The following is a 15877-nucleotide window of genomic DNA, read 5'->3' on the forward strand; positions in this document are numbered from 1 at the left end:
CACAGTGGTTTGGTGTGCTATTACACGTTCTTATACCTCTTTTCAACATGACGGAAAGAAAGAGTTCTTTAAGAAGTGATGTTTCCAAAGAAATCAGCATACGACTGGATCTGAATCCAGTACTGATCCTGAAACTGATGTTTCACAGACACACGAAAAGGACACACTTACTAGGCTTCGAGGAGAAAACTTGGAAGCCATGTGGATTTATTTACTGATGAAGGAGATCATGTAAATATTTTAGGTTATGTTTTATTAGATTTGAGTGTGTTAGGACAAGTTTTACAAGATGATGTATCATGTAAGGTTTGTGGTGGGCAAATTAGCATCTTTGAGGACACATCTGCAAGGACTGGACTAGCTAACAAACTTGTTGTGCAGTGCAAAGTTTGCAGGCTCTCTACGTCATTTTTGACTTCTCAAAAGTGCAAGAATGACCTGTTTGAGAGCACTGTTAGTATGGAATGAGGTGCATAGGTAAAGGATTAACTCCAGCTCCAGTATTTTGTGCGACGCTGAACTTGTCAAACCCACCAACCAGATCAAGTAAGTACACAGAAGTAATTGGTAAATGTGTCAAATCCGTTGCTGTTGCTCCTATGAAAGCCGCTGCTAAAGAAGCAGTAGAATTAAATAACACCACAGACTTACCTGTGGCAGTTAGTGGTTCATGACAGAACAGAGGCCACACATCTAACAATGCAGTTGCAACTGTCACTAGTATAGACACAGGTAAAATTGTATACATCGAAGTGCTAATTAAATACTGCTATTAGTGTAAATCAGTTGACAATGAAACAAGTGAAAGTTATAAAACAAATGGTGCCAAGAATTACGAGGAAAGAGGTGTGTGCTACACAGAGTAATTGGCGGACGGTGATTCGAAGGCCTTCAAATCAGTTGTGGGAAGCCAACCTTATGGTGAAAAACATATTTTGAAGATTGAGGATGTGGGCCACGTTGAAAAACGGATGGTAACACGCCTTCGAAAACTGAAGCAGACAAAGGTGAAAGAGAAGTTATCGGATGGAAAGACTCTAAATGGTAGAGAAAGACGTACAGACAAAAACATTGATGAACTCCATCAATACTATGGAATGACAATAAGGAACAATACACATGACCTACAAGGAATGAGAAAGAGCAGTGTGGGCTACATTCTTCCACAAATCATCCACTGATGATACACCTATACATCGTCTTAACCCACTTGGTGCTGATTAATGGTGCAAGTACCGCGAACCTCAGGCAGCGTGTATAGATGAACAATTTAGGCACAAAAACAGCATACCATCTGCAGTGATGGAGGTAATTAAGCCAAAATGTAGAGAGTTAGCTCATCCTGATCTTCTTTGCAAATGTCTCCATGGTCGAACGCAAAACCCGAATGAGTTGGATCCACATACCAAAAAATGTCTTTGTAGACATGAAAACTCTATGCTTGCTGTGACAACGTTTAATGATGGCAATAAGGGAAGAATTAGGGTACTAGAGCTACTTGGTACCACTCCAGAAGCCAACACACTGCAAGCCTTCCAGCGAATGGATCGACTCAGGATCATGAAAGCGCAGCGTGCAGCAGATGAAATGACTAAAGAAGCAAGAGGCAGGAAAGGAAGGAAGCTTCTAGGTTTGCAGGATGATCAAGTACACGATCCAGATAATGCTGATTATCGGCCTGGTTGTTTCTAGGAGCTGGCATGGAACCATATGTGAGATAATATCAAATAAAAAGTTTAAACTTGATTTCCCGGAAATCACATTTTTTTAAATATTTGAACCATTATCTCAGGAACTATTACAGATACGTATGTCTTATTTTACACTATGTTACCTCTTAGTATACTGCACCTGCTGAACCGCCAAACACCTCCATTTGTAACAGTTTTTAGTTAGAGAAGGAGCTGGGAACATTAAAAAAAAAAAACTTGAACATAATTTTTGAAAAATCATAACTAATTATTTGTCTGTATATTCTATCCTGGTTCAGTAACCACAGAAGGAGTGAAACTATACTTCTTAAAAATTTCAGATCTATGTCTCTCAAAGGTTCTGAGATAATGGGGCACCGCATAGGGGAGGGACGTATCGTTTTATGCCACATCGGTATACCATCACCTTGACCTCTTCAGGTAACGAATCACCCTAAAAGGCCAAGGTGAAGGCACCGGTAGCAACACTATGATCTTCAGGTCCCCTATAGATGTGCCAGATGAAGTAAACACCTGGTTGTTCTAAATTGGTGCGTAACTCGTCGTCGGACTGCAGTAGGAGGTCTCGAAGAAAAATAATCCTCTGGACCATGTTTAGGTTTTTATGGGGAGTGACCGAAATGGGAATGTCACCCAGCTTGTCACAGGTGAGCAACGCGCATAACGTGGCTGGGGATCCTGTCTGAATCATTTGGACAGTGCCGCCACTTCTCCAAACTTATCCTCCAGGTTTTCTACAAAAAGTAGAGGCTTTGTAGCCAGAAAGGAGTCCCCACCGGTTCTGCTGCATACTAGACACATAAGCGAATATGGCTCTTTTTTTCTGCAGCGCTACATTCTTCCCATGGTGTAGCTATGGAGGGGAACGATTTGGAGTCATACTTCTCAGCATTGAAGTCTACCTTTCGTTTCTTAGAGACTGTTGGGGCCATTCGGTCATTGATGGTGATCCGCCCTGATGCCATCCACACCGACCAGGGGCTTTTCCCATGGGCGCCACCCAGCCACAGCAAAGGCCACATGGCAGGATGGTCGTTGCCGGGAGTCCCAATGTCCCAGGTAGACGGACACTCCTTTGCATACGTGGGGAGTTTACAGTTCAGGTATCAGCAGTGCGATCCCTGTGTTGTCAGGGGGCTTCAACCAAGGGGATACATGATGGCCCCTCCACGACAGACTGTCTACCGTGATGGATATTGGGTGTGAAGAAATCCAGTATTGTCATGGGGGCAAAAGAGGACAGCAGACAATTCATGTAGATTATGCACCCCGTAAGGTGTCCTCACCCAAATAGCTGAATTACGGGTGGAGTTGCAGAGCCATGAGAATATTAGGTGCAGAAGGTCTCAGTGCACGATGGATATATGACGCACCACGTAAGGCGTCCTTCCCCAAATGGCCCACACTTCTGAAAAATTTGGGAAATGTGGAGGTCAAACCCTAAAGGGGACCATAATCCTGAAGGCCGAAAAGTAGGAGACTCCTTTTAGTCGCCTCTTACGACAGGCAGGAATACCTCAGGCCTATTCTAACCCCCGAACCCGCAGGGGGAAACCTCAGCTTTGCTTGCACAGCTTCATCACTACCAAAGTAAAGTCGTCGAAGGTGTTCTTTAAGCTGTGAAAATAGATGACAATCGGATGGAGCTATGTCGGGACTGTGCAGAGGACGATCGACGACGTCGGATTGTTGCAGATGTTGCAGCGCTCGTGTTTTGTCTGGCATTGTCTTACGGAAGGATTGGGTGCTCCATGTGTGGACGAACTATTGGAATTCTAAACTCGATCACAGCACTCTGTTTCTCACGCAGCGACATAGTTACACACCGCCATGTTACACCTTTCAATTCGGAGTCCTCTAGTGGCAGAGAGCTGTAAATATGTAGATTTGAAGAATAAAGATGTAGAATTTTATTAACGTTTGTTTTATTGAAGAAAGTTTCAGAAATATTCACGTAAAAAATTCGAAGACATTATTTTTCAGCAGGTCCTAGTATCAATGTGTTACATCCATTCAAAGAGTGTATACTCGATGTCCGTCCGAGTGTTCGTCAGAATTTTGGTCAGAACTTTAAACAACGGCTTGTATTTATGTAGCAGTATACATAAACAAACTAATAAACGAAGCGCGATGTTAGGTACTGATTAATTAGAAAGCTAGGCGTACCTATGTCATCCGATCACCATTTCAATTTAAAAAGCTTCATTACATGTGAGACTGGGATAGGCGGGATACAATGTAGCGTGTATTGCAGCATTAACTAAGTAAAGGTTCTCATCAAAACGAACGTTTCACTCCACAGCAGAGTGTGCAGTGTTTTGAAATTCGTGGGAAACTGAAACTGTGAGCAGGACTGAGACACAAACCTGGAACCTTGCCATTCGTGGACAATGCTATTACCGAGTGAGCATCCAGGCATGTGTCTGGGTAGCTCAGTAGATAAGAGCATTTCCTATGAATGGCAGGATTTTCGGGGTTTGAGTTCAGGTCCGACACACAATTTTCATCTCTCAGAAACTTTCATAGTCTTTCATACTTCTACATTTATATCAATGTACAATGTACGTTATAGCAGTATTTTATTGGTTTGTTTGTATAATACTGTAATTTTAGATAAAACGAATTAGCGTGATATTTAATCATATAAATGTGACTAACTTCCGTAAGCCCAAGCACAGATTATGATGTAGAACCATGCTGACTCGGATACCTCACCTTCCAGGTTCAGAATATCAAAGCCAGTTCCATCCACTGAGCCGTTGTTCGGAAACAGAGCATTACTTTTTCTGCAAGGTGTTGGAGGAGACGACCTGTCAAATATGTATCAGGCGTGTGAGTTATTGTGGTAAGTGTTTGTATGGCTAAGTGTTACGTTTGTGTTTATGTTACCGGTTGAAACCCGATTCTGACAAATAACCTACGCGTTTCCAATACCACCAAGGACACTGTAGAGATTTACGCCCTAAATCGATGGACAAATTGCCATTGAGAATGAAATGTTTCCCGCACTATCCTTAAGTCATCTCATACAAATTCCGGATTGATTTCTGCAAAAAGGTAGCGACCGATTCCTTCCCTGTCCCCGTCCAATCTGAACTTATGCTCCGTCTCTAATGACCCCCATATCGACCGGCAACTTACCATTTCTTCTTGCGTTCAGCGTGTATGTCAGTCCTCAGCGAAGTTCTCGTGAATACTGCTCGTACGATTGTCATGTGATAAAAAATTCACATATCAAAAGCTTAAGCATGTTGTGATGTATCCATGCAGTAAATAGAATTACACCTCTGCCCCAACGTCCTTTGTTAATGACGCTGTTAGTGTCTGAGCATTAATCCTTCATCTTTAGTTATTGTAACGTGGAGAGTTAGAGCCACACGATCAAGAATGTCCTAATGAAGCCGACCTTGACAAACAGTGATCAAGACGGCTCCATTTCCGTGTGAAGTTTTGGCTTGTGTCATGCGGAAGCGTCAGAATCGTACGGAGTATCTTCGCTAATACGTGACTGGCTCGAGGATTATTTGACTAATAGAAACCACTACGTGGTGCTGGATGGCGAATGTACTACGGAAACGAATTTGACCCTGGGTAGGCCTCAAAACAGTGTAATAGGTCCTCTAATTTTTCCAATGTAATTAAACGATTTATTAGAAAGGAAAGCAGCTCTGCAAGTTTGTTCGTTCACGATGTTGTGTACAGGAAAATATCGTCGGCGGAACTGCAGTAATACTAAGAAGCTTTATGAAATATGACGATAACGTAAAATCTATTAGAGAACGGTAATGGAATACTTAGAGTTGTTGGCAGGGCTCTGGGAAAATTCAATTCATATGCAAAGGAGATTTCACACAAGACGCTTGTGCGACTAATAGTGGAGTATTAACCAGCTTTTGACGTCCTTATCAAGTATACATCGCAATAGACGCCGAAGTCTATGACAGAGTCATTAACTCTAGAAATATACTGTATTCAAACATTATGAATCACCTCGAAGGGAACGATCTATTGAAACGTAATCAGCATGGTTTCAGAAAACATCGTTCTTGTGCAACGCAGCTAGCTCTTTATTCGCACGAAGTAATGGCCGCTATCGACAGGGGATCTCAAGTTGATTCCGTATTTCTAGATTTCCGGAAAGCTTTTGACACCGTTCCTCACAAGCGACTTCTGATCAAGCTGCCGGTCTATGGGGTATCGTCTCAGTTGTGCGACTGGATTCGTGATTTCCTGTCAGGAAGTTCGCAGTTCGTAGTAATAGACGGCAAATCCTCGAATAAAACTGAAGTGATATCAGGTGTTCCCCAGGGAAGCGTCCTGGGACCTCTGCTGTTCCTGATCTATATAAATGACCTGGGTGACAATCTGAGCAGTTCTCTTAGGTTGTTCGAAGATGATGCTGTAATTTACCGTCTAGTAAGTTCATCCGAAGACCAGTATCAGTTGCAAAGCGATTTAGAAAAGATTGCTGTATGGTGTGGCAGGTGGCATTTGACGTTAAATAACGAAAAGTGTGAGGTGATCCACACGAGTTCCAAAAGAAATCCGTTGGAATTCGATTACTCGATAAATAATACAATTCTCAAGGCTGTCAATTCAACTAAGTACCTGGGTGCTAAAATTACGAACAACTTCAGTTGGAAAGACCACATAGATAATATTGTGAGGAAGGCGAGCCAAAGGTTGCGTTTCATTGGCAGGACACTTAGAAGATGCAACAAGTCCACTAAAGAGACAGCTTACACTACACTCGTTCGTCCTCTGTTAGAATATTGCTACGCGGTGTGGGATCCTTACCAGGTGGGATTGACGGAGGACATCAAAAGGGTGCAATAAAGGGCAGCTCGTTTTGTATTATCACGTAATAGGGGAGAGAGTGTGGCAGATATGATACGCGAGTTGGGATGGAAGTCATTAAGGCAAAGACGTTTTTCGTCACGGCGAGATCTATTTACGAAATTCCAGTCACCAACTTTCTCTTCCGAATGCGAAAATATTTTGTGGAGCCCAACCTAAATAGGTAGGAATGATCATCAAAATAAAATAAGATAAATCAGAGCTCGAACAGAAAGGTTTAGGTGTTCGTTTTTCCCGCTCGCTGTTCGGGAGTGGAATGGTAGGGAGATAGTATGATTGTGGTTCGATGAACCCACTGCCAAGCACTTAAATGTGAATTGCAGAGTAATCATGTAGATGTAGATGTAGATGAAGAGGAAATGGCTCTGAGCACTGTGGGACTTAAAAAACATCTGAGGTCATCAGTCCCCTAGAACTTAGAACTACTCAAACCTAACTAACCTAAGGACATCACACACATCCATGTCCGAGGCAGCATTCGAACCTGCGAGCGTAGCATTCGAACGGTTCCGGACTGAAGAGCCTAGAACCGCACGGCCCCCGCGGCCGGCTTAACTCAAGAACACTAAAGGACGGGGAAATGTTATATTGTTACTAAACCATCGTAAATTTCACTACACTGTATATTATTCGAAGGAGTCAAGTACAGCTATAAGGTCTCCAATTGTATGTTACATACAGAATAAGTACAAAATGTCCTCTTTTACACACTATACTGACAATATCAGATTTGCAGGAACCGCAAATTGGCACCAGCTGCAATCGTAAATTTTACGAGACTTATCTAGAGTTAATGACGGAGCGTAAAGCCGCGTAGGATAAAAATGGAGAACGAACTGCCCGTATCCGTTTCAAAGGAAGCATCGTGACATTGGCCTTAAGTGATTTAGAGATCTAAGTCACGGATGCAAAATACTAACGCGAATTCTTTACAGACGAATGGAAAAACTGGTAGAAGCCGACCTTGGGGAAGATCAGTTTGGATTCCGTAGAAATATTGGAACACGTGAGGCAATACTGACCCTACGACTTATCTTAGAAGCTAGATTAAGGAAAGGCAAACCTGCGTTCCTAGCATTTGTAGACTTAGAGAAAGCTTTTGACAATGTTGACTGGGTTACTCTCTTTCAAATTCTGAAGGTGGCAGGGGTAAAATACAGGGAGCGAAAGGCTATTTACAATTTGTACAGAAACCAGATGGCATTTATAAGAGTCGAGGAACATGAAAGGGAAGCAGTGGTTGGGAACGGAGTGAGACAGTGTTGTAGCCTATCCCCGATGTTATTCAACCTGTATATTGACCAAGCAGTGAAAGAAACAAAACAAAAATTCGGAGTAGGTATTAAAATCAATGGAGAAGAAATAAAAACATTGAGGTTCGCCGATGACATTGTAATTCTGTCAGAGACAGCAAAGGACTTGGAAGAGCAGTTGAATGGAATGGACAGTGTCTTGAAAGAAGTATATAAGATGAACATCAACAAAAGCAAAACGAGGATAATGGAATGTAGTTGAATTAAATCGGGTGATGCTGAGGGAATTAGATTAGGAAATGAGACACTTAAAGTAGTAAAGGAGTTTTGCTATTTGGGGAGCAAAATAACTGATGATGGTTAAAGTAGAGAGGATATAAAATGTAGACTGGCAATGGAAAGGAAGGCGTTTCTGAAGAAGAGAAATTTGTTAACATCGAGTATAGATTTAAGTGTCAGGAAGTCGTTTCTGAAAGTATTTGTATGGAGTGTAGCCATGTATGGACGTGAAACATGGACGGTAACTAGTTTGGACAAGAAGAGAATAGAAGCTTTCGAAATGTGGTGCTACAGAAGAATGCTGAAGATTAGATGGGTAGATCACGTAACTAATGAGGAGGTATTGAATAGGATTGGGGAGAAGAGAAGTTTGTGACACAACTTGACTAGAAGGAGGGACCGGTTGGTAGGACATGTTTTGAGGCATCAAAGGATCACAAATTTAGCATTTTAGGGCAGCGTGGAGGGTAAGAATCGTAGAGGGAGACCAAGAGATGAATACACTAAACAGATATAGAAGGATGTAGGTTGCAGTAGGTACTGGGAGATGAAGAAGCTTGCACAGGATAGAGTAGCATGGAGAGCTGCATCAAACCAGTCTCAGGAGTGAAGACCACAACAACAACATTCAAAGCCCCTTCTTTACGATTTCTAAACCACTGCGCCATCAAGCTCGGCTCTGTCACTCGTTGTTATTCGGAGTACAGTAATAATTACTGCAGACGAAGCACGTCCATTCAGCTTCACATGTATAACGCTAACACTAAGCACTCGATGACGACAAGGCGACGAGGTAGTTTATTAAGAATAGGAACTGTCAATGGAGGCTGTAGTTACCCCTCATTGACTAAACATCCGCTTTTAATAAAAGGCCTTCCGTGAGCATTACAGACTGAGCACAGCATTTAGCTCGGTATCTGATGCGTGCGGGCTAATTCGGTACTGGACGTCGGTTAATTAGAGCGGCGAGCCGGTAATTAGGGAATGCTAATCGGACACGGAGCCGGTTTGTCGCTGACCCGGCCAGCGAGATGAGTCTGCGGCGCAGCCGAAAATTTGTTGACAAGGCGGCGGCTGGGCCGGGAGGCCGCTGGAGACAAAGCGGGCGAGGTTCCCACGGCGGCGGCAGCGCACTTGACACACAATGAGAACACCTGGCGCTGCCGCTACCTGCCTGCAGCTGCCGCCGCCGCCGCAGCCGCAGCCTCTGCCGTGACCTTCGGCTCCGCGTCCGTGCCTCTGCATCTGCAGAGCCGCCTTCCTCCGCTCGCCTTCTACTTCTCCTCTTCCATTGCCGCTTTTACTGGTTACCGTATTCACACCAATACAGAGGGATAAAACAGAGTAGGCTATACATCTACACTGACATCTGTACTTTGCAAACCTGTGCGAAGTGCATGGTACTTTCTATTTTGCCAGTTATTAGGGCTTCTTTCTGTTCCAGTCGCGTGTGGGGCACAGGAAGAATGATTGCTTAGAAGTCTCTGTGTGCGCTACAGTTGGTCTAATCCAGTGTGCGATTTGCAGGGGGGGGGGATGGGGGGGATTTCCCCCCCTCTGCATCAGACCATCCCCTCCTCTGGTTTTAGTTTATGCATCCCAACCTGGAATGTTTATTTCCCATGCACTTATTTTCATTCACTTATGTCGTATGGTATTATGTTTTGGGGTAACTCTTCCCATTCTAGAAGGATATTTTTGGCTCAGAAACGGGCGGTTCGGGCAATAAGTGGTGTGAGTTCACGAACCTTTTGTCGACCTCTGTTCACGAGTCTGGGTATTTTGACATTGGCCTCTCAATATGTATATTCCTTATTGTCGTTTCATGTTACCAATATTAGTTTATTTCCAACAATAAGCAGCTTTCACTCGGTTAATGCTCGGCAGAAATCAAACCTCCATTTGGATCGGACTTCCTTGACTCTTGTGCAAAAAGGTGTGCAGTATACTGCTGCATCCATTTTCAATAAGCTGCCACTCGAATTCAAAAATCTTAGCAGTAATCCACGCGCTTTCAAATCGAAACTGAAGGGTTTCCTCATGGGTCACTCCTATTCTGTCGAGGAGTTCCTTGAAAAATTAAGCTGATTCTCATTGTATTGCTGATAGCGTTTGCTTTAACTTATGGACTGATTTTCTTTCAGGTTCATGAACATTTATTTTTATCTGTTATTACTTTTATGTTGTAAGTTCATGTACTGACACGTTCCATGACCTTGGAGATTTGCTCCTCAATTTGGTCCTACGGAACGTGACATGTAAATAAATAAATAAATAAACACTGAAAGTTTTAATACAGTCTTACTATTAATATGTTTGCTTATTAATTTTGAAAAAGTGTTATGTAGTAGGTAAGCATTTCAAAACATTTAGAACTAAATGAGAAGACGACGCACGCCACATTTCCGTAGCATGCCACAATGTTGCAAGACGTCGCCCCAGCGTAAACGAGGCTTTAAAGCCAGGTTTGTATTGTATGGTGGATGTGATGTGTTGCGTACGAAACTAAAACCTGCAATTAGATCCAAACGTCGTGCAAAACTGTGAAGAGGTGTCATCCTGCAGCAAGATAGCGCTCGCCCACATTCTGCCAAACGGACAGCCGACGCAATAAAGGAGTTGAGATTCGATGTGCTGGAACATCCACCATACAGTCCAGACCTGGCTCCAAGTGATTTTCACATGTTTGGACCCTTAACGGAAGCACTACAGGGAAGAAGATTTGAAAGTGATGAAGACGTCATTGCTGCGGTGCAAAATTGGTTACAGATGCAACCGATAAACGTATTTTCTGATGAAATAAACAAACTCGTAAAACGTCGGGAAAACTGCATTGAAGTCCAGGGAGGTTACGTAGAAAAACAACGCATGTATCAGTTTTTTATCATCAGAATAAGTACAGCTTTTCACAAATGTGCCTTTACTTTTTGAATTCCCCTCGTATACCTGAATGTAGATGAATTTGTAAATAAGCTTTACCTATAATGTACTTTTAAAGATATAACCAGGGATGGCTTTTCTGATAGTGCATACGCGTGGGTATCTCGTATCGCTTTCCTGTGTACCAAATTGACCTGTGATCAGAATTATTTATTTCAAGTTTCTGCTACCAGTCACTTTTTATTTTATGCTTAATCTAACATAATGCAACGCGTTTCGAACATGTTTTGTTCACCTTCAAGCGTTTGTACATACATACACACATCGAGAAATGTTACTTAAAAATAAACAGTCTTATACTAGATTAATCTGGAACACTTTTTTTTTACTGTAGCTGCTGGTGTGGCATTTGGGGGGAAAGAGGGAGGCAGTGTATATCTAGAAATCGAAGTCAGTGATGTCTTCTGCTGGTTTTCTTCTTTGTTGTTGACTATGTATATCACAGCCTGTATCGGATGCATATACCTTTGCATCAGTTATGTGTTACGAAAATAGTGTGCTATCCCTACTTGTATACGTTCAATATTCCCCGTAAGTCCTATCTGGTACGGCTCCCACATGATTATAGGAGTGGTCACTTCAATACTTTCAAGCAATCACCTCTAGGCCGGTTACAGTTCCATAGTATAATATCAAAAACCAAAGTCTGCCACCTGCTTAACTACGCATGAGCTTGTGCGATATTTCCATTTCATATCCCTAAAAGTTGGTAAACATTGCCTCTGGATCACGGGGTCCCGAGTTCGATTCCCGGCCGGATTGGGGATTTTCTGTACCTGTGGAGTGGGTGATTGTGTTGTCCTCATCACTTCATCATCATCATCATTCGTGGCAGTAGCTCGATTGGACTATATACAAAATTGGACTTTGTATGGGCGCTGATGACCGCGCAGTTGAACTCCCCACGAACCAAACATCACCGTCAAATTGGTACACCCTGGTATTTGTATGATTTGATCGATAACGTAAGTTAGTGACATGTAAACATCAAAAAGAGAATCACATTGCACTGTAGGAAATACTGCAACCTGCCACAAGTTTCTTTGGGGCCCGACACCTGGAAGTCTGGGACTCGTTTAAGTCGCACTCAGATAACCGCCTGCACAATAGCTCAGCGTGTTCGGTTAGAGAGCTGGTTGGTCTCTGTAATAAAGAAACTGAGTGACAGGATCAACAACGAAATTCAACGGTTATCATGTGACGTGCGCTGCGACCAAATACAACGAACAATAACGAATAAAATCCAAAAAAACAAAAAGCAAATGTTGAAGCGACTGCTAACGACAAGCGGGAAATCGGGGTTCGAGTCTCCCTCCAGCACAAATTTAACTGGCGTCATTCCATTATACAGCTGATGATAGTCCATATTCGCAAATGCGAATACAGTACATGTATTTCATGACGGTTGTAGCCGCCGCGCGCTACGGCCGCAGGTTCGAATCCTGCCTCGGGCATGGATGTGTGTGATGTCCTTAGGTTAGTTAGGTTTAAGTAGTTCTAAGTTCTAGGGGACTGATGACCTCAGGAGTTAAGTCGCATAGTGCTCAGAGCCATTTGAACCATTTTTTGTAGCCGCCGCAGTGTCTGTTCCTTCGGACATGCATGCATGTTCTAATGAACTTTACATCGTAATTCGGAATAACATTGTCACTGCAGTATCGTGTGACACAGACTTATCCTGCTAAGTTAACTTGATACTGTCTTCGTATTTCACTTAAATATTGTGACCGATTTTCGCTTATGGTATGTCATCTTACTACCAAACGTATGTTTTAGTCCAGGAAGATTATTTCACGCAGAAACTATATCTAATTTCGTCTTCATTGCGAATTATCTATTTTAGCTGTCACTAGCACTATGAGAAAGTAATTAATGCTGCAGTAGGACGCTAGGTCAGTGGAAACGTCACACGGCGTAGCTGAAGTTGGGTTGATTCTAGGTTCTAATCCGACGGCACACTAACGTGACAGAGCTACAGCGGTTCGGCTTGCTGAATGTGGCAAATAACCCACGTTAAAATCCTCCTCTATGACACGAGAAAGCTAATATTCGACTTCATTTCTTCGATAACACTTTCATCGTACAGGGCACAGATGTTCGAGCTTCCCGGCTTCCCCCTTCTATTAAATCCGAAATCGCCACAAACCTGTACACCAACCTCCTTTTCCCTGGTGGTACATTACATTATTAGTATTCCTCACATCAAATCCTGCGAGAATACTGGTTACAGCGTTGTTGTCACTGCATGGTTTATAGAAAATATTTGACGCCGAAGACCAAACTACAGTATTGAATAATCTTATGCTTGCCTGTGTGAGTGTATAAACGTCCTCTGTAGATCATAGGCTCAACGCGCGATCCCTCGCGATCACTTGGGCTGACACCGGCTAGCGTCAGGCGGCCATAGATCGGTGGGGGCAGAAATTTTTCTGATGAGGATAGGCAGTCACGAGCTTTTCACGGGAACGTTTTCGCAAGGTTTTGGTGTTACTGGCGGGTTATAAAATGAGGTAAATTATTGCTTACCTTCCAACAGACCGACGAGCTGAAGTTTACTAAATTACGGAAGAATCGGGTTCAGTAACTCAGTTTTTCTTTTGCACTGCGTGGCGTTACCATGGAGAGTAGCTTAGTTGGGAGCAACACTCCTGTAGAAACTCCCGTATCCTACAGTGTTGGCAGTTGGCGTAAATGGCAGCCATGTTATTTCAGTGATTACAAAATCAAGTTGAATGTACGCTCTGGGTAGCTGAGGCAGCTGAGTAATGGCGATTCTATCGAGCAATGAATGAATGTGTTCAACGGACTCCAGGGAGGCAGAAAGTCAGAATTCTTATCCAGTCCAGCGCATCAGTGCTACGACAGAATCATGACCCAGCCATATGTGTAGTTCAATGGCGTGGGAGATTGATTCTAGATTAGTATAAGTAGGGTCAGAGTTCGATTTCCAGGCGAAGGTTTTTAATAGGTACTACTAGATCCTGGTTACGACAAGTGTAGAACATACAGTTCCACCGTGGTTCCAAATTCAAATTAAACGTGATGTCCCTTCGATACCGACTACAGGTTAGGTTCGGCCATGACAGTGGCATAAGTGGCAGCATGTAGAAGCTCTGTCACCAGTAAACTTTCTGACAGTAGTGTTTTTATCTTAGTTAAAGAACCAAACGCCGTGTAAAGTCACGTGGCACTTACTCTATCTTTTGCTTCAGCTTCAAATGTTGAGTATATTGGTTTATATTGGTTTTGGTTTTTACGGGATTTGGGCCCTTCGTGACGACATAGGGCCATCAAATTGTTGTTTGCTCAACGTTCCAAACGCCTCAAGTTCTCTACCTAAGGCATGTGTCAGGGTTGGAATAATGTTTCGGCCCAAAAATTTCCATAATGTACTTCACGCTTTAACATGAGCATACTTAACTGTTGATGGAAATTTTTATTAATGTGAAACTTCCTGGCAGATTAAAACTGTGTGCCGGACCGAGACTCGAACTCGGGACCTTTGCCTTTCTCGGGCAAGTGCTCTACCAACTGAGCTACCCAAGCACGACTCACGCCCCGTCCTCACGGCTTTAATTCCGCCAATACCTCTTTGTTTTATTAATGTGTCTTCATTCATTGTCAGTAACGATATGTGACGATTTCGTTTCCCAGAGAGACACAGATCTTTTCGTCACATCACTCCAAGTTCAAAAATGCCACTCCCAGCGACTGGTGAAATAGAATTCGATAGTTAACGTGTATTAGTATGTAGTAAACAACGATATGTGCGGGGTTCGATTCCCAGTCATCACTGCACTCTTCATCAAATCACTTCTAGTTTAGACATGTGCACATCTCGCTTCCTATGAAAGAAACCTATATTTAATGTCCATTCGTGGCTGGAAAGCAATGGCCATAGGTGCCAGCTTCGAATCCTGGGAAGACCGAAAATATTAATTTTTCTCGTCATTGTAGTTTCAGAAATCTCGCTACTATTGAGAAAATTCGATATCTGGAATTTGACTCTGCTTATATAACAATCGGATTAGGTGCTGGGCTCGAATCACCATCCAACACATTTCAAGTTTGTTACTTGGGAATGAAACCATATTTAACATCTTTCGTCGTTAGTTAACAGAGAAAACAGTTTCTCGATAGTCGTCTCGATACTGTACAAAAATTTCCGTCTTGTCATTTTAAGTTCAGATTTGCTAACTGCTACTGTCTACATAGATTAACGTGCCATCATGAAGATAGTGGAATTACTGTTGATACTTTTTTGACGCTGTCAATTATGGTTTTGTAACTGGTTAGTCCATTATTCAGTTTGCGCTTAGTGAACGATGATTAACAGGTGGTTGGAAAACGTTTTCGAGAGCAAAGATACTTCGGGTAATCATAGAGATTTGGAAGTCCAGATATTCTTGAAAATCTCTTATTTAATAAACAATCTAGTTTTGAGTAAGGATTACGGAATAATTCATGTGTTAAGAGCTGCGGCATTGTTTGTGCCAGATACTAAGGAGAATGGTAAAAGTTTAGAAATGTCACTTCTTAAAATAAATTTGAGGTTACAAACGTTGAGGATTGTATCAGGTGTTCCGTAATACTTTTAGTATTAACTTAGACCTGGACTTATTGCAGTACAGAGCAGTGTTTTCGATTGATCATTTGTTGTAATCATTTTGTGTAGCCTAGCGACTGTTCTGCAAGACGTTATGTGGGCCGCATGCAAATCAAGCGAAATGCAATTCAGGTCGTTCGGATACTTTTGAGCAGGCAAGTACATGATGGAGTGGTTGCTTTGAAAAGGACGCTGCCGATTTTCTTCTCCATCCTTGACCAATGCAAACT

At 42.6% G+C, this 15877-nt stretch overlaps 1 non-coding gene across 1 annotated transcript; it reads right to left on the reverse strand.

Moving 5' to 3' along the window:
- Positions 1-14513: 14513 nt before the first annotated feature.
- Positions 14514-14588, reverse strand: Trnas-aga. The gene has a single exon. It is a non-coding gene; the product is annotated as a tRNA-Ser (tRNA).
- Between the last annotated feature and the right edge of the window lie 1289 nt (positions 14589-15877).

This window comes from Schistocerca americana, chromosome X (genome assembly GCF_021461395.2).
Source record: "Schistocerca americana isolate TAMUIC-IGC-003095 chromosome X, iqSchAmer2.1, whole genome shotgun sequence".
Classification (NCBI taxonomy): Eukaryota; Metazoa; Arthropoda; class Insecta; order Orthoptera; family Acrididae; genus Schistocerca; species Schistocerca americana.